Genomic DNA, 26,527 nt, shown 5'->3' with positions numbered 1-26,527 from the left:
CAAAAAAGAAAATTTTGAAATATTATTTTCTGTGTAGAAAGTGCTGTTTCCTGTCCAAAAATGTCAAATGCAAATTTTGTGGGAAATAGCATCCAAACTTCAAACAGTCTCCAAAATAAGAACAATTTTGGAATGTTTTCTCACAAGGAAAGAAAATTGCTAACATTATATTGCTTTGGACTAGATGGCCCATGTGGTCTCTTCCAACTTTATTATTGAATGATTCTATGATTCTTTGAGAAGAAAATTAGTAGATAACTGCATCCTTAATTCAAAAATGCTGTGAAAATGAATTTGACAGACAATGTTAGTTCACAGGGAAAATGCGGACAAAAATATGTATAATAAAAATGAATATAGAAAGGAAGATGTGTTTCAAAATATGCACCTTTCTGTATAAGCAGAGCAAATGAAGTCTTGTGGCATAACACAAAACAAGGAGGGAGGTGCAAATTAAATTCAGAGATACTTTCCAGACTCTTTTTTACTAATTTTATTCAGAATAAAGGAAACATAGTAAAATAGTAACACTTACACAAAAAGAAATACATATTATATTGTATATTACTAAAACTAATAGCATCAGACTCTTAATGCCCCTCTCCCTAAGTCTTCCTCCTACACCTTTTCTTCCTAATCACAATAGCTTATACCCAGTTGCTCCCCTCTAGGCCAAGGTTCTTGAATATGTGGCCCTTCAGAGGCTGTTGGACTGAAATTTCTAAAGGTTTTCACTATTCACTATACTGACAAGATCTGATGTGGTTAACAGTTCACATTTCTAGCATTGCAGTTAAGCACTTAGAAATGTAGTTGATGCATCATCTCACAGAAAGAAAAGATGTGATAGAATTTTACCACAACCCTAGTTTTCCACTGTGGTGTGATTGCGTGCTTCTGCTAGGCATCAGCTCAGGTGCATTGTGACTGTGTTGTTGCCACCACCATTTCTAGTCAGCCATGGAGCTTCTTATATGTCCTAGAATGAGTCAATTTCCTTTTTTTATAAAAGCAAAAAACAAAGCAATATTCAACAGTATCACTAGGAGAGAACTGATGGGTTCATGCCAAGATTGTGTCCGAAATTAACATCAGATATTATTTCTTGTAATATAAACCAAGGAAACTTAACAATTCACCTCCATCTGCCAACTTTCCTTTGGACAACATGCCCTAATTCAATCTGATAGCAAGAATCTGAGCCAAATAAGCAAGTATTTTCCCCATCTAAATGTTGTCTGTCACATCATGTTACTCCAATCTGAGATTTTTCATGCTTTGTACCAACACGATGCACGATAAGTTAACATGATGCGTCACATGTGACATAATGCAATGAGACAGAAGAGCATAGCTGCACTTTCAGAACAAACACCTGCTTTTACAAATTATTCCAGCTCTTCTGAGGGCACTTACATAAAATCTCCAACTTGAATATTTGCATCAGATATTGCTTGTTAGAGCTATGTCAGTATTTGGCTTCATACAACTTATTTTCTTTCATAGTATGACCATTTTGTCTCCTTTGTCCTAGAATTTCATTTCTGCTAGTTTGGGGCAGGAGAGGACTATCAGCAATGGGGAGTGATTGCACTCTGAAGCCACATCTATACTGGTCAGCTTACATATGTGCTGAATTCAGGGCCAGTGTCTTGATAGGATGGAACCCCATCAGCCCCACTGGGATGTTATCTTGTCCTCCATATCACTGCCACCAATTCCAACTAACCATGGAACTCTCTGCAGGTGCTGATTACATGGGCATCCTTTTCTGACATCAACAGAAATGACCACAATGGTCAGGCACTGATTCAGAGCTCCATTGCTGGCAAGGTGTGATCATGCTGACATGAGAATGAAACACCGCCTTTTCCTGTGCTGCTCAGTACAAGTAAAGGATGATGGTGTGTTGTCCATATGGATAGTGCATTGGGCTGAATAAAATCTGATCCAGCTGTCAAGATAGCCACGAATTCTTGGGATGCTTTAGAAATACTAACAAATTCTGTACTATTCTCCAATTTTGTCTAAAGTAGAGCAAAGTTGAACTCAACCCAGAAAACCCAAGATACTCACTGGAAGTTACTGTGTGTCATGGAAACAGAGAGTGGTGCATTTCTGGTGAGTTCAGATTTTTTGGTTAGCATAGACAATCCTAAGTTTTCATTCATATTTGCAAAAATGCTGAATTTATTTTGTGGGAGACTCATTTGGGAATAAGATTTAGTATAGTAGGCTGCTAATTTAAAGTTTGGACTAAAACCCACATCAAACTGATCACTCCACCAGTCATGACTGACTACTAGCACTAGCATATGCATAAATTAATAAATGTGATGTTCCCCATACAGTGCAAAAAGAAAGGGGGCTGGAAATGAAAAATATCATCTGGATAGGGGACAACTAAAAAACCGCAATCTACCATATTATTCTGAGGAAGATAGTTTAGATTATTTACAAAGTGCTGAAATAATTTGAACTCAATCACCAGCTCCAATTTAATTCATAATCTGAGTTTGTAAACAATTGGCCCTTCCTGCCCTTGACCAGTCACAGCTTCTACCCTCTTGTGTGACCTCTAATGTCTGTGTATGAGACAACTTCACAGTTTTTCCCCACACACAACAGTGAGGGGACAAGGGATACTGAGACAGCTTCCAGCTCCAGTTTTGCAGCCAGGAGAAAAATGGATTTACTATTCCTATGGGTCTCCAGAATAGGTTTTCAGGTTGTGATTGCATGTGCTGACACTAAGATGCTGCTTTTGTATGGATGGCAAGGAGAAGTCATAAGTGTCATGTATGGTAAAACATCATGTAAGTATTATGCTCATAGTGTCACAGTCACATTCCATATCCTTTCAAAAGTTCCTGTTAGGAAATGACATTTTTTAAAAAGATTTTCTGAACAATAATTGGACACAGGAAAAAAAGACAATGTTGGGTGACCATTTATATAGTCCTTCACCATGGCTTTTCATCCCATGCTTTGCCCTTTTTATGGAGAATGAAAATCCCTAAAAATTAGCCTCTGATCCAAAATTAGAAACTTTTGTTTTTTCTGTGCTTTTTGTGATCTTGATGGCTGTGGTGACAATCAGATTTGGTACATGAGGACATTGGTGGAAAACATACTTGTTCTTTGGCAAGGCTGGGGCTATGGATTACAATACATGAGAAGTTGCAGTCTGGGAATTTCAGATTCAGCAATCTCATGTTTCCATGGGTGGTGGTACTGATTAAAACAAACAGCCACATATGGGTCAAAAGATTCCAATAATCAATACTGGGGGCCCTTGCCAGAGCATGTTCATTGGCACATACCTATGGCCATGCCCAATGCCCTTCAATTCTTAAAATCTCCCCATCTGCCTAGCCAGCGGATGGATGGATATGGATATGAAAGGGAGAGAGAACAAGAGAGATATAAAGAAAAAAAAATAAGGCTCCTTAAAGACAAGAAAGAGAATACATACCCACAACACATTTCCATTTTCCCATGCATTCAAAGTAAAAACAGGGAAATCTTTAAGACAGGAGGAATATGTGTATATACACTGGGGAAGGGTGGGAAAAAGAGGGACGTTTCAGTATGCCCCAGGCTAGTTGGGTCTGCAATAAGTGGGAAGACATCCTGATTTCCCAAGAGACAGAAGTTATTTTTACCAGAGTGCTTTCAGTCAGCAAGCAACAGCAGCTGGAATACAACACTGCAGCACTGGAACGTGCACAGTAAACATCATACTTGCATTGCAAGCTGCCCCTTAGGGCAGGAATGTCTCTCCTTCCCCCACCCAACCACCACCAACTCAATCGCACAGCCCTGACACATGGCTCTTTGTACTTGCAGGTTCGTTAGTCTGTCTGAATTTGTCCTGGAGGTAACACAGGAAGAATTAATATTAATGTCAGAAGGTGATTTGGTTCTAGGAAAGTGTCAGTCAGATAATTTGTTGTCTGCATAACTAAGCTATACGACACATTGTGTTTTAGAGTACGTCAGGCCTGATTCTGCAGACTTGTCCAAACACAAAATTCCTTTTGACCTTCACTAAACTAAGCACAACATGACAGTTTGAAGTAAGCATTACAGTTAGAAGTCCTTTAGCCAAATGCCCATCATTATGACAGGCACACCTAGGCAGTCTCTCTCTTTCTCTCTCTGTTAATTGCATATACCACCTTTTACTGCTCTGGCAGCCCTTACCAAAGAAAAGCAGACCATCTAGTAGAAATGATAATTGCAGGCAACCTTGCAAATAAACATTGAGGGCATATATTGAGACCATCTCTTGAGCAGGATTGCTCCACTCCCCTGTGCTCCCCTCAAACCAACACCCCTACTTCATGTTTTCTTCAAAAGTGATCCCATAAGTGGACTGCCTGCACCCAAAGGGGCCCTGCTTTTATCTACAAGTGTACTCAATTCATACAGCTGGAATAGATAATACCTGCTGTCAGAAAATGATGAATAACACTTGATGGGCCAGGGTCTGCAGGGTGCTGGGATGCTGAACAGAAGTCTTTCAAATAGAGTCAACCCAGCAACTGAATGTAACACTTCCTTTCCATTCTCTATCCTGTACAGATATTTTGGAGAGGGGGCTTTCCATCCTTGTAGAAGAAATGATAGGCTAGGAAGCAAGCAAAGAATTCTTAACATAACAGTGAGATGCCATTGCACTGTTATATCGCACATTCGCTAAGGTTCAAAAGTGTTTCACATGTAATTTAGCATTGCTTTGCACTTGTGGATGTGAAGCTATGGCATGAACAGAACAAATTAACTGCCTGCCTTTAGGAGATGGCAAGCCTCAGCACTGCAGCCACCTAGTGGTAACAAACAAACAGAGCCTCTAGAATTGAGTGTACAAGAGCCACCACAGTAGACATTGTCCTTCTGTCTCCATAAAAAATAATTCCAGGAACATGTACCTAAGGATGAATCCATGTTTGGCATAATTGGAGTTTGTTACGGTTTGCAGGTTGGAATTTCAAAAGTAAATACAAAAGTGATTGTTCACATTCTATTTCTCTTCTGGTTTATCCCCTAGTTATTCTTCTGAATTCTGGTATGAGTTCAGAGGATTTCTAAACCTAATTGCAGAAGATTCAATTTCTTCTATTTATTTGAATTCCACCCACTGTCCCAAGTTACCTTTGCTGATAGATTAATCCAGGGGTCCTCAAACTTTTTAAGCCGAGGGCCGGTCCACAATCCTTCTGACTGTTGAGGGGCCGGATTGTCATTTGAAAAAAAATACAAACAAATTCCGATGCACACTGCATATGTCTTATTTGTAGTGCAAAAACAACAACAAGAACAAGAACAATGAAAGAACAATACAATATTTAAAAATAAAAACAATGTTAACCAACATACATTTATCAGGATTTCAATGGGAAGTGTGGTCCTGTTTCTGGCCAATGAGATAGTCAAGTTAATTAGGGTTGTTGTTGTTGTTGTTGTTGTTGTTGTTGTTGTGTGCCTTCAAGTCATTTCAGACTTTGGGCGAGCCTAAGTCTAAAATTTATTTATTATTTATTTACTGCATTTATTTACTACATTTGTATCACACCCTTCTCACCCCAAAGAGGACTCAGAGTGGCTTACAAATTGTATGTACATACAATATGTTATATTATTAGCATAGCACACTATTAGCATTATATATTACTATGTTGAACTATACCACTGTACTGTAATATTATTAGTAATATTATATGTAATATAGAATATATAATTAATATTATTATATAGTATTATTATTAGTGTTATAGTGTATTACATTATAATATTATTATCAATTTTATATGTATATACAATATATTATATTATAAAACTGAGGGCGGGGGCCAGGTAAATGACCTCGGAGGGCCGCATCCGGCCCCCGGGCCTTAGTTTGGGGACCCCTGGATTAATCAATAAAACATTGTAAGAAAGCAGTGTTTGATGCTTTTTTCACAATATTATAGTTTTACAGTTAACTACCATATTTACTCAAATCTAGTGCACCATTAAATGTAATGCACACCTCAATTTTCAAAACCCTGGAACCAAAAGAAGTATTTGCTGGCTAATGTAATGCGCAGTGGCAAAAAGTGCACTCTTTGTAATTTCTTCCAAAAAGAGAGACAGGGCTTTTTCGGTGGTGGCTCCGCGGCTGTGGAACTCCTTGCCAAGGGAGATTAGGGAAGCCCCCTCACTCATGTCTTTTAGGAAGCAGCTGAAGACCTGAATGTGGGACCAAGCTTTTGGCCCATCCTAAGATACGGTTGATATAATCTGATGCATTTATTGGATTAATGTGAAATTGAATACAGACTGGCTCTGACTTTTGGCCCAATGCTACTGGCCCTGTTGTAACGGTCACACAGTGTTTTACTGTTTTAAATGGGGTATGATATTGGTTTTTAAGTGTGTTTTTATGATCGTTTGTTTTACTATATTTTGTATTATATGTGACATTAATCTTGCCATTATGTAAGACTGCTCTGGGTCCCTCTGGGGGAGAAGAGCGGTATATAAATTAATTAAATAAATAAATAAAAAGTAGGCATTTGCAGTTGCTGTGTGCTTAGGATTTCTCATTTAAAAACAGAAAGTGTTAGAAAACCAAAGCTTCCAGCAATGGAAAGTAAAGCCAGAGAAACAGGTAACCCTTCCATCAAGGGGACTCTCCTGTTTGTCCCACCTCAGCTTCTTTGGGCGAATCTAACCATGCAGTAGAATGAATGTAGCCTGATACCACTTTCACTGCCCTGGCTCAATGCTATGAATCCTAGGGGCTGTAGTTTAAAAGATCTTGAGTCTTCTCAGCCAAAGCGTGCTGCTGGCTTGCCAAACTGCATTCTATTAGAGTAAATATGGTCTGTCCACTGCAACTCATTGTGAGATTCCTGAAGCACAGTCTTCAATATTCATGTGTGTGCGCGTATGTGTGTGCTAGCTATGTATGTATGTAGAAAGAGAGAACACATATGTTTGAGTATCCATGCCAGATCCTGGATCCAAACCCCAGCAGACACCAAAAGGCCCACTGTGTGTGTTACAAATGGAGCTGCAGGGTCCTGAACTGTAAAGGACATGAACTCTGGTGAAAAAAATGGAAGGAGAATAAATCATCATTATAGGCAAAAAAACCATAAGTGAAGGCAAAATGATTTTTTTTCCTTTTGTGAAGTAGAAGATCCACTTTATGAAATCTCATGCTACAAACATCTTTCTCTCAATCTCAAAGATGTTGCAATATCTCTTTGCAATTTTTTTGGTCTTTTGTGGCCCTCCACAGTATCAAGCAGACATGGAATAATAGAATAATCATTGGAACAAACCCCATGGGTTATCTAATCCAACCCCCTGTCATGCAGGAAAAATACATTCAAAGTACCCCTGACAGATGGCCATTCAGCCTTTGTTTAAGTCTCCAAAGAAGGAGCTTCCAATATACTCCAAGGCAGAGAGTTCCACTGCTGAACAGCTCTTACAATCAGGAAGTTGTTCCTAATATTCATCTGGTCAAGGAAGGCTTCACTCAGTTCTACCCTCTGGCTTGGAGGTCTGTAGAAGACCCCAAAACTATATCTTTTTAGTCCTCATTCCCTTGATTCTTACCTGGTTTCCAAGATTGAAGTTTTGCATCTTTTCACAGGTGTTAATATTTTTGACATATAATGCTACTCCACCCCTTCTCCTGTCTGGTCTATTTCTCTGAAATAGATTATACCCCTCCATTGCTGTATTCCAATTACAGGACTCATTCCACCAGGTTTCAGGTATACCTATTACATTGTAACTGTCTTGTTGTACTAAAAGTTGCAGTTCATCTTGTTTATTTCCCATGCTCTGGGAATTAGTGTAAAGACATCTAAGCCTGTGGGACATTCCCGTTAGCTGTTTATTTGAGATTATTGTCCTCTCACTGCTTGGTACTTGTGTTTGTCCAACCCTCTCTTTAGCCTTTTGACCGTTCACTCTGGACCTGTTATACTCCGGGGCAAGAAGTAACTCTGTACTTAACCACCACACTCCAGTCCAAGGTAAATCAGCAAAGCAATTTATTGAAGATTATATAAAAAGAACTTCAGAAAAAAAACCCAGTAAAAACATCAAAGTCCAAATGTATGAAATAGTCCACAAGATTCAAGGCACAAGAGTAGATTCAAAAACACAGGGATACAAAAGAACCAGAATACACAGATTGTATTGAAATCCAATACAAAAATCCAGGAAACAATTCTTCAAAACTTGGAAGCATGAAACACGAACAAATGAAAACATGGAACTAGAATTCCCTGAGCAGGCTTGTCTTGGCAAGAGATGTAGCCTCAATAACCAACATTGGGCCCGGGTTGTGGCGCAGGCGGGAGAGCAAGCCAGCTGCAATTAACTACAATGAATCACTCTGATCAGGAGGTCATGAGTTCGAAGCCGCTCGGAGCCTATGTTTGTTTGTCTTTGTTCTATGTTAAAAGGCATTGAATGTTTGCCTATATGTGTAATGTGATCCACCCTGAGTCCCCTTCAGGGTGAGAAGGGCGGAATATAAATGCTGTAAATAAATAAATACATAAACATTGACCACACTGCTGGAAATTCCCTCTGGCCCCTCTAATATAGACATGAAATCGTGTCATTTTCCCTGACTACCTGATAACAGCTTTTTTTCTAACAAGTGCTTTGACCTTCAAAAGTTCTGCTGTGCAGTCCAAAGTTTATGAAAACGAATCCTCCTATCACCTCATTAACCTCTCCACCTGTGATTTCATCCACTGAACTAAATTCATCCCCTGACCTTGTTTCCCTAGAGAAACACTTCTCAGCAGCATCTGGGCCCCTCTCTGGAATGTGGCCTTCACTAGGTGCTGGAGACACAGACTTCTCAGTTTCAGGACTTAAAATCTCATGCTGGCTCGCAGGTCCAGCAGGTCCAGAAATCCCATGATCCACTTCCTCATTAACATGTGGGGAGATAGGAAACAGGAGCAAAAGAATTGATTTTTTTTCCAGTTGTAAGGGTTATTTATATATTTATAAATATGGTCCTTCTCATCTCAAAAACATGCCTGGCAGTAATGCAGGAGAAGGTCTTCTGAGTGATTGTTCCCAGATTCCTGTATTTGGAAGAAAACTTCATGTCTAGTTACGTAGGGGGCAGGCTGTTTCTTTGTACATCTCAATCTTTGATAAGATCTTCAAGTGAGGACCTCTTGAAAATACCACCAACTGTTCAGGCTCACTTAATGAGAACACAGCAGAGTGCTTTCTCCTGTGTTTCTTCCAAACAGTAGAATTCACTCTCTGCACAGATACCATTCCCGCCTACCCCTGTGACTGTTACAGACACATTTCTTCAAACTGCTCTATTAAATTGTTTTGATATTTATTAATTATTGTGATGATTTTAATATTTCGTACTGTGCTAATTTTAATGAGTTTCTTGCTTAATTTCTTTTTAATGATGCCTGTTAGCCACATCAATCACTTTTGTGAAAAAGGTAGGATTAAGATATTATAAATAAATAAAATAGAAATACTTGTTATTGTGGGGATGGTGAATCCAAGGTTTGGGAGATAAGCTTGTTGAAAAGAGCTGAGGTTTTTTTCCCCTAATAAAAATATCAGATACTTCAAAAGGGTTTATCTGACTGTTACTTAAAGTGAGCATTCATTATAAAGCCAGAAAATAAGTAGCTATGAAAAATTGTTAGTTGCTGTGAGTCTTTCAGGCTGTATGGCCATGTTCCAGAAGCTTTCTCTCCTTACATTTCGCCCACATCTGTAGCAGGCATCCTCAAAGGTTGTGGTTGTCAGTTTCTTTTCTATGAAATTGAGCAATTGTTTGCTGGTTTTCTGCTTGAGCTGCCTTTGGATATTTTCACTGTTTTCACCTGATTTGGAAAAAGAAATGAATTTCTCCAATTCATAATGTTTAGGTGTATCTTGAAAATAGGATCATTTTGCTTAGTTTTCCTCTGGTGTCAAGTGCAACACAAGAATTTTAATTGAGTCTGAAGCCCCTTCCACACTGCCCTTACATCCCAGGATCTGATCCCAGATTATCTTCTTATCCCAGATTATCTGGCAGTAAGGACTCATATAATCCAGTTTAAAGCAGATAACTTGGGACCAGACTCTGGGATATAGGGCAGTGTAGAAGGGACCCGAGTCATCGCAGAACTCATGAACATATATATTCCTACAGCTGCTAAGCATGTAAAGGAACATCAGGTAGTGGGGACTCATTTCACCTTCGATACTGTCATGAGCATTCTCCATAGTGTTGGAGGCTGGAGAAGCACTAAAACAGTAGTGCCCAACCTTTGGTCCTCCAGGTGTTTGAGACTCTAATTCCAAGAAGCCCTGGTCAGCTTGTCCAATGGTCAGGAATTCTGGAAGCTAAAGTCCAAAACTCATCCAAAACCTAAGCTAGGACATCACTCCTTTAGAGTTTCCATGATGTTCAGGGCCCCAGCTGTGTAGGATGACCAGACATTTAGTGTTCCAGGAGAAATAATTTAAGAGAGAGAAGACATGTAATGTGGCTTAATGTTGTGAAGGTTCCATGAAAAATATTGAAGGACTTGAAGAATATGGTAAGCATTTGGTATAAACATTTGTGTCTCCTTGTGCACTTGGCTATTTTGGGGCTTTACCTCTTCAAAGAAGCAACTCCAGAACATGGGAGAAAACTGGTATATTCATATATTCAGGTCCATCTTGTACAGATTGTAAGTTTGGACTTCAGATTTTATAAATCTAGGCTTCAGGCCCATTTTGGTACTGAATAGAGTTGCCACCTAAGAGGTTCCTCATCTTTTATCTCTATATGTCCAGTGAGCAAAATCTATTCCAGGAGAATAACTCTCTGATAGTAAAACATAAAGCAGTTATAGAACCCTCCAAAAAGGTCTCAGTAATTTTAAAGTCTACAGTTGCAGTATGTTTTACATTAATAATTTAAGCAGACAGTAATTACACTTGTTTATGCATATTCTGAAGAAATTAAGACCAAAATGAATATCCAGTACCACTGATTCATTAACTTCCCTAGGCCTTACACTTCTACCCATCTGTTGCTTTCTCTTCCTATTGCAAAACTGCAAGACCAGCTTCATCCCATTTGTTCATTTGCTCAGTAGTACTTTAGCACTCTTTTTTTCATCATAAGCAAATACTGTTTAGCAACACCAAGGGTGCGGCCCCAGAACCTGAAGCAAGAGCACACTTATGCTTCAGGAATGTGCAACTCAAGCCAGCTAAAGCATCTGGAAGCATGGCTCCGTTTAGGCCATTTTGTTCTTTATTTTAGCAAAACCATCCGCAAGTATGATTTTTTAATGCTACCCATGCCTTCATTTTTGTTTATCTCCAAAGGTAGAACATGTTCCTGTTCATATTCCTACAGTTTGTTTTCAAAAGAACATATCAAGACTTAGAAATCTCTGTGTATTCAAGTCAAAGAGACATGACAGTTGTTCTCATTCCAAGAGGAGACTTTGCTTGTACATGTCAATCTAGTGCCTTCATAATTGGAGCTGGGGTATAAACTGGAGATTTCCACAATGATTCTTGGTATCATTAAACTAGCACAGGTAAGTAGCAATATTTTTGGTGAATCTGGTGTGGTTAGAAGAATGGTAATTGAGATTTCAGGTGGAAATATATGGAGCTACAGGTCTCCTCCATCCCCATGCTCCAAAAGAACTGATTTCTTTTGGAGTATGAAAATGAGAGAGCCAAATGTGGTGTAATAGTTTGAGTAGGACTCTGAAGATCAGGATTTAAATTCCTGCTCAATCAGGGACCCCCATCCTGCACATATCACTCATTCTCAGATTTATCGGAAGGCCATAATAAACCTCTTCTGAAGAAAATTTACCAGGGAAAGTTTGTGAGATGGTTGCCATAAGAAGGCAAGTTACATCATCAATGGAAAATAAGTTTACAAGGAACATTACTGGCACAGAACAAGTAAGAGGTTGGGTAACTACATGGTTTGCTGGCATCAAAAGTTCCAATAAAAGGTGGAGGGGGATTGTCCAAATTAATGCTTAATTTAAAAATGCTGTTGCCTGACACAACTTCAAGCTAGTTTAAAGTACTATCAATTCCCAGATAATATGACCCTGAGCTCTCTCCAGAATGACTTAGAAATGTTGAAATATGATATTACTCATACTGCTATTCAGTGTAGGCCTTCCATTCAGCCATAAGGCTGATGAGTACCGTATTTTTTTAAAGCAGCATCAGTGTCATTTTCAGCAACAACAGCAATGAGAAGGATGGGACAAAAAAGGTGTAGGCTATGGAGCAAATGTGACTCCTGACCCTATCTCTGCACTTTTCCACTCTCCCTTCCTCCCATCTTTCATTTAAACATTGTGCAGATTTGAGGGCATTGTTGTCTCAAAATAATCTCAAAGGCAGCTTTAGATCTTCCATCCCCTGGGAGCCTGCAACTCTCTACCCCAAAATGGAGGAAATAGCTAAAAGTCATCCAAAATGGTAGCCAGGAGTGAGAACTATGTGGCCCATGGAAGGGAGTGTCGTGAGGTGAAAATTGCCCCTCTTGCCATTTTCCCAGAAGGAAAATCAACATCATTTGTAGGTATTATATTAGGTGGGTAATTTATTGATTTCCTTTTGAACATACAGCCTGTCCTCCAAGGAGCTCAATCATAACCCCACCATCATAGATGTATTCTGTTAGCAATGCACCTGAGTGATAATGTCTGCTATAAATCCCCCCCCCCCACACACACACACACCTGAGCATCAGGGGTGAGTGGAGACTTGAGCTGTGGGCCTTTAGGTCCCAGTCAAATACTATATTACTCCATGCTGTTACATCAGTCACGCCTTCACTGTAGACCTCCACAGATTTCAGTCAGGTGAGTTTGTATCTTCCCAGTTCATCAGCACACCTTGCTGTCTTTTTCTCCCTAGTGCTGTTCCTCTTTCTGTTTGTCTGTGACTGATCCAGAAAAGAAAGTATGAACCATTCTGATTTTTTTAAATGCATCAGCTCTTTGGAGGTTAGGAGAGGCGCTCTCTCCCCCTGATCTGTAACTCATACAAGATTCACCTATCCTGCAGTCAGATATCAATAGCCTAGAGATTACTTCTGTGGTTAAAGAGGGCAAGCTCAAAGCTTTTCTTGCTCTGCTAAGTTCCTTGCAAACACAGCAACTTAATCGTTTTGACAATTTGCAAGCAAAATGTGTCCCTAAACTGTTAACCTCCAAAAGTATCTGGCAACATAATAACATCTCCGATATCTGTCATCATAGGGAATAAAGGTGTTTGAAAATGGAATCCATTTACTATCTCAACATTACTTCCATCCTACCCCTCAAATGCTTGGAACTATTTTAGTGTCTTCCCAGAAGACTAAACCTGGGGAAATATAATACTCTTAGTATTTTCTTTCAGAAAAAAAAATAGGACTTACTAGGAAATCAGGTGTGCAGTTGTTTCCTATTTATTAAAGCCTCTTTTTCTTTCTGCAAGAAGAAGAAGGAGAAGGGGGGACTGCTATTATAAAGCAACTGCAATTGTTTTTATAGGAAAACAAGATTGTTGTTGACCTTGTTTCTTATACCAACCTTGTGAGAAGGGTCATGACTATCCTGCTTTGCAGTAGGGGAGTCATTATGAGCAAATCTGACTATTTACATGAGTTTGTGAGATAGCTGCCTAAGGCTACATTTTAAAGATGATCATATAGATCAGTGGTTCTTAACCTGTAGGTACCTAGGTGTCTTGGCCTACGACTCACAGAAATCCCAGCCACTTTACCAGCTGTTAGGATTTCTGGGAGTTGAAGGCCAAAACATCTGGGGACCCACAGGTTGAGAATCACTGCTATAGATGATTACTAAAGAGAATTAAATAGAATATTCATGGAGTTTCCCATAGAGGCGCAGAACCAAACCCGAATTGACACATCCACGATCCTTGACCAGGCACATTCTGTTACCCAAAATATGTGTACAAGCAAGTAATCCTGGGAGGCCATTGTCTGAAGCACTGGAACAGTGTTTTAGACAATGAAGTACAATCAGCGCCCTCCTTAATGGCCTTTCGTTCGCAAATTAAAACCTTTCTGTGGAGCCAGGCCTTCCCAGACAAATGATAATTTGATAATTTGATAATTTTTTAAAATAATAATTGACAAATAACTTCAGTGGTCAGAGGTTATGGATATCTTTAATATGGTGCTTGATGCAAGTTTTTAAAAATTGTTTTATTTGATATCTTAATTGGGTTTTAATCAGGATATGATTTTTAATTGATTATGTATTGCTGTTCAATGTATTTATATGAATTTTATATGCTGTACACTGCTTTGAATCCCATCCATGGGAGAAAAGCAGGATAGAAATGAAATAATAATAATAATAATAATAATAATAATAATAATAATAATAATAATAAGTCACAGTTGGTATTTATGGATATTTGGGCAAATACGCCACCATCACCACTTGCTGTGTGAATGACACTACCAATGTCCTGCAGAAATTCCAGCCCATCCACAATCTCTCAGGGAGCACTGTATTAGACACTATAGATACGGAATCTCCATATATCAACATTTCATGCAAAGATGGTTTAAGAACTCTCTGATGCATTATTCTACATTGAACCATAGCAAACTAGATGGCCCACACTCACATCACCTAGAGGTGTAGTCTTGACATGAATATCTGGATGAAAAAACAGTGAGTTCAATTTTATTACATAAAACAAAGACGGCATTTGCACTGTAGTACTCTGATTCTAAACTCTAAGAAGTCTTCTGTGCCACTACAATGTTCCCTCCCTACTTTGTAGTTCACTTTTTTCTCCCTCACTGCTTTGCATTTTTTCTGAGAGGTGGCGCATGTGCAAAGGTGCCAGTTTCCCAGGCCACTCTAGATGCCGATGAGAGAGAGGCGCATGCGCAAAAGGGAAACTGGCAGGCACCGGAGAAGAAGCCACCAAGAAGAAGCGCAGGAAGGCAGCTTGTGAAGGTGAGAAAGGCCTGCTAACAACTAATATATGTGTAAATATTAAAATAAATATAGCGCCCCTACTTCGTGGATTTCACTTATTACAGGTGGTCCTGAAACGCAAGCCCCGCAATAAGTGAGGGAACACTGTATTCTGGTACCATTTTGTGGTGGACCTTAATGTTCCAATGAAGAAACAAGGTAAGCCCATCAAAGCTGCAAAGATTTTACCTCGGTTTCTTGCCTTCTGTCTGGTATCCCATGTTGTTGTCTCCTTTTTTTAAAGAGCACCCAACTTGTTTTCAGCACCTGGTGGGCATATAATAGGGTAATAGGGAGAACACAACCCAAAAAAGGTACTCTAAATGAATTCAAGTCTCCAGGGCCAGATGAACTACACCCAAGAGTATTGAAGGAACTAGCAGAAGTGATTTCAGAACCACTGGCAATAATCTGAGAATTTTTGAAGAAAAGGAGAAGTCTCAGCAGATTAGAGGAGGGCAAATGCTGTCCCTATCTTCAAGAAGGAGAAAACGGAGGACCAAACAGTTACCGTCCAGTCTGCCTTACATCAATACCAGAAAAGATTCCGAAGCAGGTCATTAAGGAGGCAGTCTGCAATCACTTAGAAAGCAATATAGTGATTACTAAAAGTCAATATAGTTATGCCAGATTAATCTTATCTTTTTCTGAGAGAGAGAGTTACAAGCTTTGTACAGGGAATGTTGTGGATGTAGCATATCTTGATTTCAGTAAGGCCTTTGACAAAGTCCCCCATGACCTTCTTGCAAGCAAACTAATCAAATGTTGTCTAGGCAATGCTACTATTAGGTGGATCTCTAATTGGTTAAGCAGCTTAACCCCAAGAGTGCTCACCAATGGTTCCCCTTCATCCTGGAAATAAGTGAATAGTGGAGTGCCACAGATTGGTCCTGGGCCTAGTATTGTTCAATATCTTTATTAATGATTTAGCTGAAGGTTTAGAGGGCATGTATATCATGCAGATGACACCAAATTAGGAGGGATTCAGATGACAGGATCAGAATTCAAAATGACCGTAACAGACTAGAGAGCTGGGTCAAAACTAACTGAATGAATTTCAACAAGGACAAATGCAAGATACTACACTTAGGCATAAAAAATGAAATGAAAAGATACAGAATAAGATATGTTTGGCTTGACAACAGTCCATGTGAAAAAGATATTGGAGTCTTTGTGAACAACAAGTTGAACATGAGCCACTTGTGTGATGCAGCAGTTTAAAAAGCCTATGGGATTTTGGGCTGCATCAAAAGAAGTACAGTGTCTAGATCAGGGGTACCCAAACTAAGGCCCGGGGGCCGGATGCGGCCCTCCGAGGTCATTTACCTGGCCCCCGCCCTTAGTTTTATAATATAATATATTGTATATACATATAATATTGATAATAATATTATAATGTAATACAATATAACACTAATAATAATACCATATAATAATATTAATTATATATTCTATATTACATATAATATTACTAATAATATTTTAGTATAGTGGTATAGTTCAATAAAGTAATATATAATGCTACTATTGTGCTATGCTAATAATATAATATATTGTATGTACATATAATTTGTAAGCCACTACAGATAAGACATGTGCAGTGTGCATCGGAATTTGTTTGTTTTTTTTTTTTTCAAATGATAATCCGGCCCCTCAACAGTCTGAAGGATTGTGAACCAGCCCTCGGCTTAAAAAGTTTGAGGATCCCTGGTCTAGATTGAGTGAAGTCATGGTGCCTCTCTATTCTGCTTTGGTTAGACCTCACTTGGAATACTGTGTTCAATTCTGGGCACCAGAGTTTAAGAAATATATTGATAAGTTGGAATATGCCCAGAGGAGGGCGACTAAAATGATCAAAGGTGTGAAGACCATGCCCTATGAGGAGCATCTTAAAGAGCTGGGTATGTTTAGCCCGCAAAAGAGAAGGTTGGGAGGAGATATGATAGCCATGTATAAATATGTAGAATGATGTCATAGGAGGAGGGAGCAAGCTTGTTTTCTGCTGCCCTGGACACAAGGGTTCAAATTACAAGAAAGGAGATTCCACCTGAACATTAGGAAGAACTTTCTGACTGTAAGAGCTGTTCAGCCATGAAACTCTCTGCCTCTGAATGTGGTGGAAGCTCCTTCCTTGAAGGCTTTTAAAGAGAGGTTGGATGGCTATAAGGTACTTCAACTGTGTTTTTCCTGCCTGGCAGGGGGTTGGACTAGATGACCCATGTAGTCTTTTCCAACTATTATTCTATGATCCTGTGATTCTATGTACTAGGCATCTTAGTCAAATATTTGGGAAGTCTTTACAATTGTGTGGAAATAACTTACTGCTTAGTATTCTATAGCAGCTGTCTGTTCTAGAGACATTTCCTTCTCTTCAAAGTTTCAATTGGCTCCATATATTTGCTACAGAGAAGCAGTCAGCTGATGTTTACTGAATCACAATGTTATACAATTTGCTTTTCTTTCTGTGTTTTAAAATGTTACATTTTTATAATTGTCTGATCAATGTTGCCAATGTGTGTGCATGTATCTGTGCCTGTATGTTGATGGAGAAGGAGTACATCTGAAAGGTGTTCCATAAATTACTCCTATATTGCATTTTCATGAAGTTCAAAACATTGAAAATGTAGTTACATGTAACACAGGGCCTGAGGCCTCAAGCACACCTCACAGTCTCTCCAAATTTCCATACAACTCTTTTTTGCATAGCGGTATTGGTCAGCAGTGGGCTGCCCGATCCATGATCTTGGACCCATGCATGCCAGCCAACCCTTGTTCAATCAATAAACAAGTTGTGGCCATTTGTTTTCCCAACCCTGCATTTGCATCTTTCTTGGTTCTGTCGGCTGGAGGCATGTCCTCCATGCACACGCAAAGGGATATTGAAGTAAATTAATAGGTATACTCAATATAGCCTGGAAAGAAGAGCTAAGGTGTATTAACACCTTTCAGGATGATTTTGAAAAAAATCCCCATGCCAAGTAAGCACATAAACAGATATAGTTTTATTGAAGTGTTTGAAGTACCAATTCTCTCTAAGAGTCAAGCATGAGAGTTGAGAACTCTGCTACATCATCCCCTGAGACTTCTTTCCCCTAAATCTAAATCTTCCCCAGAGGCAATCTTGAACACAAAAACTCATTCAAAAACTGATTTGTCAGATGGAAAATTAGAATGAGATTCCATCTCTTTCTATCAGTGTTCAATAAAATGTATATTAACCAGTTCTCACTGTGTCAAGTACATGATACTAGAGAAAAATGCTTCGGCAAAAACGAAAAGAAACATCTGGCCAACTTAGCACAAGTTGGCAGTTTATAGCAGAATCCTAGCCACCTCTTCCTCACTTCACACTATCCGGTTCAATTAGTTATTTCCTCTTTGAACCCAACCCTATTTTGCTGTTATATCAGAACCAGTATATTTGATGTCATTTGCCCTTTTCTTGAGCATTTTGAAACCAGATTTAAAATGATGTGAGTAATTTTATTTTGTCTTCCAAGAGCATGCCAGTTTTTAGGTTTGCAGGCAATATCTTTGCTGTCTCAAGTTGATAGCAAGTTGGCCTCATATCAAATGATCAGGCATTCTAAAGTGATGCTTTGGTAAATGTGGGTACTTGTCATGAAGGTTACTGTAGGCACTGGGGAATCCAAAACATGCAGGCAGCTGCTTTGATCCCTATGTACACACCTATACCACAGAGCAAGCAGTACAAAGCAGAGTACCCCATCAATTAGGATCACCTCAGTCATAGAACACTGAACTGACAAATCATGGTGAAGTATGTTGGCCTTGGTCTGGAGACATCACCAGGAGAAAGAGAAAAGGAGGGGGACAACATATGACTAGCAGCACAAAATTTTCAAGAGCTTCTTCTCTCAGCCCCAAGGACAAATCTTTTGCTGTCTAGTCTACAGTTACTGTAAGCCTGACAGCTAAGGTTAGGTGAAAGGAGAAAGTCCAAGAAGAATGTAAGGGGAATATAATTTATGTCGTTTCCCTGCTAATCAAAAAAGGCTGGTGCTTTGAACCTATGATTTCTGAGTTTTCTATACCAGTGCAGTTATAAATGATGTCAGAACAGAGCCTGAAGATAAAACTATATCTTGTAAGTTGTTGTGGAAGTTACTGAACTGCGAAAAGGCCAGACTTTAGCTAGGACTTCTGTGTGCATTTTTAAACTGGAAAATATGTTGTCTCAATGTGTGTTTGAATGACATACTATGAGTACATGTGGTTGCACAATAGCCAATGGCATCATAAGGCCTTATCCCTAGGTGTCAGGTTCTGGTTGATAAATTTCAGAACCTGGAATGATCCCGAACTGGCAACCTTATTGCTGAGAAAAATAGCAACGTTATGCTGTCCTTCCTTGACCTCTAAAACAATACCCTTAGTTTCTGATCTTTTGTTCTTTAATAATGATATATTGGGCTTTTCTTTCTCTGCTCCACATATTTGGGTGTCAATATTGATAATAGGGAAATTGCATTATGCTATTGAGGTATGTGGTAAGTTGTCTTTCTCCTTACAAAGAGGGAGGGAATAATTTAACACCAGGCTGCTGTTTTGAGTTGGCAACACCTTGTATTTTTTATTTCGTTCACCCTAAAAACACTGTGTAGTGATTTGTGTAATTTACTGTTAGAATTTTGAATGTGAAGGAAACAGTTTTAAAATCAATCACTGATCATGCAAGAAGATTATGTTGCAGCCACATAAGACTGCTCAGGATATATATATATATATACTAGCTGTGCCCGGCCACGCATTGCTGTGGCGAAGTCTGGTGGTATGGGAAATAAAGTATTGAGGAATTGGTGGTAGTTAAGGTCAAGGGTAAAGGTTTTCCCCAGACATTAAGTCCAGTCGTGTCTGACTCTGGAGGTTGGTGCTCATCTCCATTTCTAAGCCGAAGAGCCGGCGTTGTCCGTAGACTCCTCCAAGGTCATGTGGGATGACTACATGGAGCGGCGTTACCTTCCCGCCGGAGCAGTACCTATTGATGCACTCACATTTGCATGTTTTTGAACTTCTGGGTTGGCAGAAGCTGGGGCTAACAGTGGGGGCTCTCTCCGCTCCCCCAATTCAAACCTGTGGCCTTTCGGTCCAGAAGTTCAGCAGCTCAGCGCTTTAACACGCTGCGCCATCAGGGGATATTATTTCCTAAAGGTTGTGAATATACAATATTTCTGATTGGTTTTTTTTGTTTGTTGGAGGCAAGTATGAATGCTGCAATTAGGAAAAATTATTAGGATATAATGGCTTTGCAGCTTTAAAGCCTGGCTGTTTCCTCCCTGAGTGAATTTTTTGTTGGGAGGTGTTAGCTGGCCCTGATTGTTTCCTGTCTGGAATTCCCTTGTTTTCAGAGTGGTGTTGTTTGCGATATTTTATGTGCTTCTACTGTCTGTGGCCCTGAGAAAACAGAGGATTTCCCAGACTTTGATGATGGGAATACTTTGTTGGGAGGTGTTAGCTGGCCCTGATTGTTTCCTGTCTGGAATTCCCTTGTTTTCAGAGTGGTGTTGTTTGCGATATTTTATGTGCTTCTACTGTCTGTGGCCCTGAGAAAACAGGATTTGCCAGACTTTGATGATGGGAATACTTTGTTGGGAGGTGTTAGCTGGCCCCGATTGTTTCCTGTGTGGAATTCCCCTATTTATTTACTGTCCTGGTTTTAGAGATTATATTGTTCTGCATTATTCTATCCCAGTAATTATTTCATATTAAAGAAGAATCTCACTTATCCAACATTCGCTTATACAATGTTCTGGATTATCCAACGCAGTCTGCCTTTTCATAATCAATGTTTTTGTAGTCAGTGTTTTAAATTCATTGTGATATTTTAGTGGTAAATTTGTAAATACAGTACAGTAGAGTCTCACTTATCCAACATAAACGGACCGGCAGAACGTTGGATAAGCGAATATGTTGGATAATGAGGAATTAAGGATAACCCTATTAAACATCAAATTAAGTTATGATTTTACAAATTAAGCACCAAAACATGATGTTAGACAACAAATTTGTCAGAAAAAGTAGTTCAGTACACAGTAATGCTATGTAGTAATTACTGTATTTATGAATTTAGCACCAAAATATCACAATATATTGAAAGCATTGACTACAAAAATGCGTTGGATAATCCAGAACGTTGGATAAGCGAGTGTTGGATAAGTGAGACTCTACTGTAAATACTACATAGCATTACTGCGCATGGAACTACTTTTTCTGTCAAATTTGTTGTATAATATGATGTTTTGGTGCTTAATTTGTATAACGATTACCTAATTTGATGTTTAATTGGCTTTTCCTGAATCCCTTCTTATTATCCAACATATTCACTTATCCTGCCGGCCTGTTTACGCTGGATAAGTGAGACTCTACTGTATATTGATAATCTTAAATTATCTGCTTAGAACTGGATTATATGAGGCCCCTTCTTCACAGCTGTATAAAATGCACACTGAAGTGGTTTATATGGCAGTGTGGAGTCAGGATAATCCAGTGCAAAGCAGATAATATAAGATTATAAATGGGTTATATAGCTGTGTTGAAGGGCCTTGAGTCTACACTGCCATATAATCCAGTGCAAATTAGATAATCTGTGGAAGAAGTCTAAGTGAGGCCTAAATCTGCCTGTCCCCTAACTGAAACCTGGCTGTCCCTTGGTTGCTAGGCAACCAAGTGGGCAGAGATTAGCCCTCTAAACTGGCAGCAATTGGATAAAAAATTATTGCTCTCCCTCTAATTAGGACTTTATTTTTCTTTTCTTTTTGTTGTATCAACCTTGAGGCGTGGATGATGGGTTGTGTTGTCAAATTTTGAGGTTGGGGGGCCTGTACTTTTGTTGTTTTGTGAATTGCCGTGATGCCATCACTCTTTTATATATATATATATATATATATATATATATATATATATATATTCATTTTTAGTTTCAGCTTTCAGTTTGCAAGTTCAAATTGCTTTTGCTTGGATCTTGCTCTGCTATAAATGCAAATTCATTCTGATTTTCGAGTGACCTGCGCTTCACTTCAAGCACACAATATCCTAATTAAACCAAGTCGTACAAGCCAACAACATTTTGGGAGAAAGTGCATATAAATGAAAATCAAGGGTATGACTCATTCATGCATATAATGGCAAAACTCTCCTCGACTCCCAAGTGGCCAGGATGCATTTCAGTAGGTCAGATCAGTGCTAGTGTATTAATTCCTTCTGTAGGCAAAGCCTATTTGTATAGGAAACAGAGCTGTGTGATCGTTGTGGGAGGAATTCAGCCTTTTATTTTTGCTTTCCAGTCATGAACATTTATGGAAAATCCAGCTGCCAGTTTGGATTTTGGCAGCCTCTGGTAAGCACATGAGTCAACACATTCAGTACAATGAGATAACAAACAACTTCCCTGTCATTATGTTCTTCTATCAGGCAGGGTATTGCAGAGAGTGGAGTTGTACACTGCATGACAGCTCCCCATTTGATTGCGTTGGGCAAATGATATGATCTGCTAAAAACAACAGACAGGTGTTCTGCACACCAACACCTGTTCTTTCAGTTAACACTTACTCTGGTTAACGCTAAACGAAGGGCATATTTTCTCTTATATAGTACATAGAATCCAACTCTTAGAGAACATTATTAGGTTTAGGCTGGTCTACACTGACCTTGCAAAGGCTAAACACTGCAAAAAGCTGCTCTGGTTTAACTTGGAGCAAAGACACGTGTTAAGGTGGCCTTGCCCCAGGTTGAACTAACTTGGGTGAAAGTTCAAATCCTAACCCAGGATTCTGGCTTTCCCAAGAATCAGGGCAGTGTAAGCAGTTGCACCACTTCATAACCAAAACCAGATGCAATAGTCGATGCTGCCATTCATGTTCCGCAGGCTTAGGCAGCCCGGAGACATGGGTTGGCAGCCCCTGATCATTATGCCCTCCCACATTGTGGCTGTTCCGAGCTGTGACACTTACTTACCTTGTTCTTGGGCTTACAGCATGACATCAGTCGGAGCACCTGTGTGCTGAGTGAAATGGGAGGGTTTTTTTGCCCCTCCCAGCTTCCTTAGCAAGTCAGCCAGAAAACCCAAGACCAGATAGGTGGCATGTTGTGTCTGGGGGCAGCTGTGACATGGAGATGGGGGTGGCTGCCCAGCAGCACTGAACAGTTGGGACTCTGTTACCTCTGAAGCAGTTCAATGAGTCCCTGTATAGCAACCATGCAGATCCAATACAGCATCCCAGATGCCAGATCAAGCTCTCATTAGTGGTCAGTGAAGAATGGCCTGTGTCTTCATAGTGCTGGTGAGGTCACTAAGATTGTTCTAAGCATGCTGTAAACTCCCTTAGATCCCATGTTAAGAGAAATGCAGGATAATAAATTAAATCAATGATTAACTAAATAAATAAATAAACAAGCACCAGATGTGGGGGCATATACAAGAGAAGGGTCCTACATGGAAAAAAAAGGTGGGTTACGACTAAAATAAATAAAATACTTTACCCTATTTTTCATCTCCTGGGCTGTTATAGACCAAAGTCATTCTTACACAACTGGAGGTAGCTAGTAGGTTGCATCTCATTTCCATCAATCACTGATGTTTTAATTTATCATCAAGACCTGGGAACTGTCCAGGATTTTGAACAGCTAAACTGATTTTCATACTTTTTCCTATAAGCAAATCGTATAGAAAAGGAAATTTTGGAACAAAGATTAAGATGATGAGGCTCTTAAGTAAACAGATGTTTTCCGTGATGTAGGCAGGAAAATATCTATCATGACATTTTACAGTCACTCACCTGAAAGCAGATCTAGTTCTTAGGAGGAATATAAAGGATTTTTTTTTGTGGTTTTGAGGTTCTCATTGAAATTGCTTTTTTCTTGTTTGATAATTCATTGCCCCAGATGTGTAAAGTGTGCAGTACTTTTACATTTTTTAAGCAAACACATAAGATGTGAATAGGTAAAATATGCACAAGCACTTATTAAATCAAAAAGAAAAGGTCATCGTTACCATCAACAATATCATTGACATCATCATCCCACCTTTCTGCTAATGCTGCTACTCAATTCAAACTTCTAGAAATTAAAAGAGACACATGTGTAAAAATTATTGATTGATTGACTGATATAAATGTGTTCATTGCAGAAAATGTACATGGAATATGTATATAAATTTCCATTAAAGAAGAAAAATATCATTTTTTCTACATAAGCACAGCAGCCAGACTAACAATAGCGAAAGTCTGGAAAGGGAAAAAACTTCCTACTTCCGAGGAATGGTTAATCAGAATCTTGGACATGATACAAATGGATACGCTAACACAAAAAATAAGAGAGGGTAAAAATAAAACAGACTGGACAAACTTCACAAAATTCTTGATAAAAAGAAGAATGGACTTCATGATAGACTTATCTACAATATAAAATGTTTTAAACGAAAAGAGACTAAGGGAAAATACCAATATGTAATCAACGAAAGAGAAAACTCTGAGGTCAAGATGGGAAATCAACCAATTTTTTTTCTTTCTCTTTTTTTTCTTTTTCTTTTCTTTCTTTCTTTTTTTCCCCTCCGGTTTTCTTTCTTCACCTATTTTCAGAACCCTTTTACCTCCCTCACTTTCCTATCAATATATTGTTCCACCACTTTCAATATATTATGTTTCTTTACAAAATAAAATAATAATAATGAGGAACAAGAAGAAAAATATCATAAACTGACACAAATAAGGGTAATATTCAGAGAAACACAACAAAATGGTCAACATGGTTGTGGTTTTTGGTTTATCCACCCCACTTGCTGTGGGAAGATTGAGTTGATTTATAACATGGACCTTTTTTTTTTAAATGACTTGTTCCAACAGATGGGCACATTGTTTTCGTAGAATGAATCTACCCATAAAACTTTCTCCTAAAATAATTTAAGATAACCATATATTAGAATAAGGATAGCTACTTCTCTGGGATTAGGGAATCACACCAGTCCTTTCTCATCATGTCCATAAACCATCCTCCTATATGTTTTTTAAACCATAAATTGGTTGGTCAATCTATGGAGCAATCTAATCCAGTTTCTTTTCCTGTGTGATTTGTTATCTTTCACAATGATTTGGAAATAATTCCCAATATTTCAGTGAAAGTAATTCATATTCACTTGCTTGTCTATTGACAATATACATCCTACTCTTCATATGTTAAGAGGCATACATAAATGTAGGCTCACTGCATTGGTCATCTCTTGATTATGTTACTTTCTGGGTCAGCTCATCTACTGAAAAAGGTCAGCTATTGATTGATTATTATTCTAGATGCTACCTTTCTCCCACATAGCACCCTAGCACCTTACAACATTAATTAACACAAAGTACATGATTGAAAACAACAACAAAACAACAACAGCAAGAATAAACCCTTTGAAAAATTAAATGCCATACATAAATACTGTAATACAATATAAAATTATTTTAAAACATTATAATAGCAATAAAGTGCAGCACACACACCTTGCTAAAAGCTCTTTCTTGATGGCTACTTAGGACTTTATCATACTGGCCTGTTGTCTTGCATTAAATCCTGTTAAACAAATGAAAGCATACCATTATTGGAATGATCTCTTTCATACTTCGGCACAAATGCACAGTGCTGGCATTTCGTGGATGCAAATTCCGTTCTTCTGTGTTCTGCACAGCCTGGTTTCTTACCGGTCTTTACTCAAAAATACTGCATTGCACACTGCTTTTTTTGGTTTTGTTGTTGTTGTTGTTGTTGTTTTGGCTAATCATCTTACTTTTTTCCCTTTGCCACAATGATGCAGTCACGAAGCTTCAGTGTTCTTGTAAGCAGAAGGAAATTATTGTGCCAGGAAGAGTGGCGGAATGACAGTGATACTTGATTCAGTGGCAGTGTTTTCCTGTCAGTTAAAAGAGGTGCTCCAATCATGATTCAAACACAATGCGTCTTCAGGATAGCCACAATATTGTATGGTAATTCCAATCAACAGATTTCTTTATCATTCCATAATTGCTCTTTCCCAGAACCGTGTGATAAACTCCTGTCTCCAATGCCTGTTCAAGTAAAATAACACAACAGCAAAAAGGACACCAGCTTAGTCCCTAGGGTCAAAAAGTTTGACTGCTTGGAAGCATATACCAGAAAATCTATCTTCTATGTCCTCACCAAGCATACCTTTGAAGGTAGCAAAACCAAGAAGAAGTCATTCCTTAAGGATCTTAAGAAAATGGCAGACTTATAAAGGAAGATATGAACTTTCATTTAGTTTGTGCCTAAACTCTTAAGGTAGAAGAGTCTAGATGCCAGTGAAATCAATGGTATATAAATGTGCATAATGAAGCTGAGGATTTCAGCCATAGGGCTGGCCAAAACAGAAGATGGTGGACTAGGGTCCATGTATCAGAGAAGCCTCTGGGTGACTTCAGAAGCAATCTGTTCTGACAGCTGCAGAAGGCAATCAGACAGACACCTTCCAGTCTTCT

At 38.9% G+C, this 26,527-nt stretch overlaps 1 long non-coding RNA gene across 39 annotated transcripts in view; it reads right to left on the bottom strand.

Moving 5' to 3' along the window:
* LOC103278167 (uncharacterized) overlaps window positions 1-26,527 on the bottom strand; it is a 131,642-nt gene that overhangs the window by 41,341 nt on the left and 63,774 nt on the right. For 12 of the 39 annotated variants that reach the window (XR_010004799.1, XR_010004797.1, XR_010004796.1 and 9 more), the window contains 2 exons: window positions 23,538-26,098; window positions 8,041-13,505 (listed from right to left, as the gene is read on the bottom strand). The exons of 7 other annotated variants lie outside the window; for them this stretch is intronic. This is a non-coding gene — a long non-coding RNA (uncharacterized LOC103278167). Of the gene's footprint in view, window positions 1-8,040; window positions 13,506-23,537; window positions 26,099-26,527 lie in introns of those variants that run through there. 20 more of the 39 variants (XR_010004820.1, XR_010004823.1, XR_010004817.1 and 17 more) reach the window with 16 other exon arrangements.

The sequence above is a fragment of the Anolis carolinensis genome, chromosome 3 (assembly GCF_035594765.1).
Source record: "Anolis carolinensis isolate JA03-04 chromosome 3, rAnoCar3.1.pri, whole genome shotgun sequence".
Lineage (NCBI taxonomy): Eukaryota > Metazoa > Chordata > Lepidosauria > Squamata > Dactyloidae > Anolis > Anolis carolinensis.
This window is presented reverse-complemented; position numbering and strand designations above follow the sequence as displayed.